We start from the raw sequence: 6,041 nt of genomic DNA on the forward strand, positions 1-6,041 counted from the left end.
ATAGTTTTAACTCTTTGGTTTTTGCTGGTGTTAGATAGTCAAGCTTATACCAGATCAAGAGGAAATAAATAAAATTTGGCCAAAACCCCATCTAAAGCCAGATATGAGATCATTTTAACCAGCATGTCCACTTTTTCCCCTAATGGGATGTGAAATGAATCTTTCTGTTCACTCTGAAGGCTGTTTTAGGGATTTGGTTGAATCATTAATTGGCCTGTTTTTGACTTTAAAATTGCTGACATGATGAGAAACATCAACTGGATTCCTTAATATCTAAAACCAGCCATTACTAGCAAGTTTTATAGTCTTAACTTTTTGGTTTAAGCTGGTTTTAGATGGTCTCAATTAGTCAAACTTATACAAAATTTTAAAAAAGTATTATATTTGGTCAAACCCCATCTAAAGCCTGATATGAAACCATTTTAACCAGCATGTCCACTTTTTCCCCTAATGGGATGTGAAATGAATCTTTCTGTTCGCTCTGAAATCTGTTTTAGGGATGTGGTTGAATCATTAATTGGCCTGTTTTTGACTTTAAAACTGGTGTTTCCCATCATGCTGACATTATTGGATTCCTAATGATCATATCTGAAACCAGCCATTGCCAGCCAGTTTAATAGTTTTAACTCTTTGGTTTTTGCTGGTTTAAGCCTGAAGTTGCTAGTTTTAGACATTCCCAAATTAGTCAAACGTTTACCAGATAAAGAATAATAAATAAAATGTGGCCAAAAGCTCCTATGAAACCATTTAAATTGGCCTGTCCACCTTTTTGCCCAGTGGGATGTGAAATGAATCTGTTCGCTCTGAAATCTGTTTTAGGGTTTTGGTTGAATCATTAACTGGCCTGTTTTTTAACTTGTTGTTTCCCACCATGCTGACATTATTGGATACAGTATGATACGTAATGGGCGACACACTGTGGCTCAGTGGTTCGCACTGTCGCCTCAAAACAAGAAGGTCACTGGTTCGAGTCCCAGCTGGGTCAGTTGGCATTAGTGCGTGGAGTTTGCATGTTTCCCCCACAGTCCAAACACGTGCTATAGAGGAACTGGGTAAAAATATTGGCTGTTGTGTATAAGTGTGTGTGAATGAGTGTGTATGGGTGTTTCTCAGTACTGTGTTGCGGCTGGAAGGGCATTTGCTGCGAAAAACATGCTGCATAAGTTGGCGGTTCATTCCACTGTGGTGACCCCTGATAAATAAAGGGACTAAGCTGTAATTAAAATGATTTAGTCTGATTATTTAGCAGTACATTGCTCTGAATGAAAGCATGACTTTGTGGATTGTTTTTTTCTTTCTAGGTGTTTGATCATGAGGAACTGTTTAATCCTGGTGCTTTTCTCAGGTTAGTCTGCATACGTTTACGTTTTTCACAAGTATCAGAGTTGTTGTTTATTACAGAACAAACACACATGAGCTTCACATTAGTGGTGTAAATCTGACCTCTAATCTGATTTATTGCAGGTCTGACATAAAAATAAAAAATATTATTAAAATAAATGCTAAATGTCAACATTTCTCTTTAAACATTTGTTGTTCATGTTTCCGTCTGCATCCTTCTTAATATCTTGCGCAAAATCTATGAGAAAGTATCATTGTTTTGTAACACCACAAAATAAAAGATAAAGCACAGTTATAGACTGTATTTTACCCATAGGATTTATTCTCACTGGCCACTTTATTAGGTACACCTCTTCAACTACTCTTTCATGCAAATTTCTAATCAGCCAATCACCTGGCAGCAACTCAATGCATTTAGGCATGTAGACATGGTCAAGACGATCTGCTGCAGTTCAGACTGAGCATCAGAATGAGGAAGAAAGGGGATTTAAGTGACTTTAAACGTGGCATGGTTGTTGGTGCCAGACGGGCTGCTCTGAGTATTTCAGAAACTGCTGATCTATTGAGGCTACAATTCACACAGGCTCACCAAAGCTGGACAATAGAAGATTGGAGAAACGTTGCCTGGTCTGATGAGTCTCCATTTCTGCTGCCACATTCGGATGCTCGGCTCAGAATTTGGCCTCAACAACATGAAAGCATGGATCCATCCTGCCTTGTATCAGCGGATCAGGCTGGTGGTGGTGGTGTAATGGTGAGGGGGAGATTTTCTTGGCACACTTTGGGTCCATTAGTACCAATTGAGCATGGTGTCAACGCCACAGCCTACCTGAGTATTGTTGCTGACCATGTCCATCCCTTTATGAGCACAGTGTCTCCATCTTCTGATGGCTACTTCCAGCAGGATAACGCACCATGTCATAAAGCACCAATCATCTCAGACTGGTTTCTTGAACATGACAATGAGTTCACTGTACTCAAATGGCCTCCACAGTCACCAGAGCTCAATCCAATAGAGCACCTTTGGGATGTGGTGGAACGGGAGATTGGCATCATGGATGTGCAGCCGACAAATCTGCAGCAACTGTGTGATGCTATCATGTCAATATGGAGCAAAATCTCTCAGGAATATTTCCAGTAGCTTGTTGAATCTTAGCCGTGAAGGATTGAGACAGTTCTGAGGGCAAAATGGGGGTCCAACCAGGTACTAGTAAGGTGTACCTAATAAAGTGGCCGGTAAGTGTATATATCATCAGATTGCACAGCACTAGTACTGAGCCATCAGAGAAAGACTGCCGTTCCAGAGCAGAAACAGATAAACAGAATTTGATTAAAGATACTAAAACAAACCGTTATTCAGCAGATTAACTTGCACATGCTTTTATTCAGAGTTTTATGCAGATTTTGATGCATGCTTTTATTCAGAGTTTTATGCAGATTTTTAAGCGTGCTTTATTGCACACCCCTGCTTTTATTGGGCTTGTGATACATGTCTTCTTTCTGCAGGACATCTCATAATCTGTTTGTAAACTGTTTGTGTTTTCTTCCATCTTCAGCTCTGGTGTATTGTGCATCCTCGCGGCTCCATGAGTTTATCAATGTGCCCGAACCCATGAACTGGACAAACGCACAGACATACTGCAGGCGCCGCTACACTGACCTGCCCACCATCGATGACCAGACGGACCACAAAAACCTGCTCAAAGTTGCAGGAATGGGAGACGTTTGGCTGGGGTTTTCTCGCACCTCATTATCCAGACCGTTTGAGTGGTCGGATCAGAGTAACTCCTCGTTCAGGCTGTGGAAAGCTGGACAGCCCAACGGTCAGCTGTGTGTGGATGTTGAAAACGGCTTCTGGTTTGACCGCAACTGCGTCGATCCCGTTCCTTTTGCTTGCTATATTGGTAAGTCTTTATACACACTGCAGGGCTGCTGAACAGTATGAACAGGCTAACACACTGCAGGTGACACGAGTTACATAATAATAGGACTTCTCTAAGTAACATGTATGACTTATGTAATAATATTATGTTTTGCCATCCAGTACCCCAAACAATTCCCCACCCTATTTATGAGCAGTGGTGGAAAGAGAACTTAAAAATCATACTCAAGTAAAAGTACCATTACTTGCCTAAAAATGTAGTGCAAGTAGAGTAAAAATATCTGTTGTAAATATTACTCAAAGAATGAGTAAAAAGTAGCCCTTTCAAAAGTACTCGTGAGTAGTGAGTATTACGCTGTATAAAGCTGATGCGTTTACATCGAATTTGTGGATGTGTGTAAACGTAATATTCTGTAGTGCATCTTATTGCCCAGCAGGCACACAACATCATAAGACGTTAATATTAGGTTAGATTTAGGTTGTGATGTCAGGTGACCAAAATTCAATGTCTAGCCAGCATCTAAGGACAGCGTTATTTTGATGTCCAATAATGACGTTGATATTTGGTTGATTTTAGGTTGTGTTAGAATCCAACATCGAGCCAACATCTTAAACCAACGTCACATTGATGTCAAATACTGACATTTATTCATCAGCTATGGCAACCAAAATCCAACGTCTGATAAATGTCATAGTGGTAACGTCCACACAACGTCAAGTTGTAACATCATGAGATGTCGATATTTGGTTTGAAGTTAAACATTGACGTTGGCCTGACGTTGAGTTCTGACGTCAACCCAATTTTCATTTCCAAACAAAATGCAACGTCCCCATGATGTTGGGGTACAACTTCAATCTGACGTCATGTTGACGTGTTGTGTCTGCTGGGTGTTTAAGGCCATTTCGGTCATCATACAGTAAACATACATCATCTTCTCATCAGTGGCATCATCTAAACAGTCTCTGGGTCAGTGTGTGTACTGATTTTAGACATCTTCTTGGACACTTTTAATGCTTCCAAACAGTTTGCTGCACTTATAAATCGCACATGTCTTGAGGTAGTTCATTATGAGGTGATTTACCTTCTATGTGTGATCTGATTGGACAGGAATCACAGGACTGATTTGTCTAATCCCCATAGACAAGAGAATAATACAGTAGTGACTGCAGGTTGAAGGACAGTAGTGGAGTAAAAGTACTGATACAGCACTAAACATGTACTCAAGAGAAAGTTAAAGCACAGATTTATAAAACCACTTAGTAAATTACAATTCCTGAGGAAAACTACTCGATTACAGTAATTTGAGTATTTGTAATTAGTTACTTTACACCACTGTTTATGAGTATACACACAAATAAAAATTATGTTATATACCAGTTTGCAGCATAACAAGCTGTTTTGTTAATGGCTAAAAATTAAAGGAAGTGAATGAGACTGGAAATCTCCAGCAAATAAGGTTCAAGTGATTTCACTTACAAAAAAGAATAAGGTCAATACATTTCTATATAACAGAGCGAGACATTTTGATTCAATTAACCTAATTGAAGGTACTTTACTGAATAATTGATGGACAATAATTGTTTTTGACTTCATCATCGTGTTTCTCGCAGACAGGAAGAAGCAGATCGTCAGGCTGGAGGTCAATTCAAGCCAAAACCTGAATGATCCTGGAGAGACGAAGAAGATTTTAGCGAAGGTCAGTCTGTCACACAATATCACAGACAAAAATACTGGAATACTTAATTCTGCCTGGTCAATTATGACATTCCATGGTGTGATATTTTCCAATTACAACCAATTAAACTAATGACAGGCTCATCTAGGTGACCTTTAGTGAATATATACACTCGGCGGCCACTTTACTAGATACACCTTACTAGTACCGGGTTAGACCCCCAGTCTGAGATGATTGGCGCTTTATGACATGGTGCGTTATCCTGCTGGAAGTAGCCATCAGAAGATGGAGACACTGTGCTCATAAAGCGATGGACATGGTCAGCAACAATACTCAGGTAGGCTATGGCGTTGACACCATGCTCAATTGGTACTAATGGACCCAAAGTGTGCCAAGAAAATCTCCCCCACACCATTACACCACCAGCAGCAGCCTGAACCGCTGATACAAGGCAGGATGGATCCATGCTTTCATGTTGTTGAGGCCAAATTCTGAGCCGAGCATCTGAATGTGGCAGCAGAAATGGAGACTCATCAGACCAGGCAACGTTTCTCCAATCTTCTATTGTCCAGTTTTGGTGAGCCTGTGTGAATTGTAGCCTCAGTTTCCTGTTCTTAGCTGACAGGAGCGGCACCCGGTGTGGTCTTCTGCTGCTGTAGCCCATCCGCCTCAAGGTTGGACGTGTTGTGTGTTCAGAGATGCTCTTCTGCAGACCTCGGGTGTAACGAGTGCTTATTTGAGTTACTGTTGCCTTTCTATCAGCTGGAACCAGTCTGGCCATTCTCCTCTGACCTCTGGCATCAACAAGGCATTTGCGCCCACAGAACTGCCGCTCACTGGATATTTCCTCTTTGTCGGACCATTCTCTGTAAACCCTAGAGATGGTTATGCGTGAAAATCCCAGTAGATCAGCAGTTTCTGAAATACTCCACCAATAACCATGCCACGTTCAAAGTCACTTAAATCCCCTTTCTTCCCCATTCTGATGCTCGCTTTGAACTGAGCAGATCGTCTTGATCATGTCTACATGCCTAAATGCATTGAGCTGCTGCCATGTGATTGGCTGATTAGAAATTTGCGTTAACGAGTTTGACAGATGTACCTAATAAAGTGGCCGGTGAGAGTGTGTGTGTGTGTGTATA

The sequence above is a fragment of the Danio aesculapii genome, chromosome 7 (genome assembly GCF_903798145.1).
Source record: "Danio aesculapii chromosome 7, fDanAes4.1, whole genome shotgun sequence".
NCBI lineage: Eukaryota > Metazoa > Chordata > Actinopteri > Cypriniformes > Danionidae > Danio > Danio aesculapii.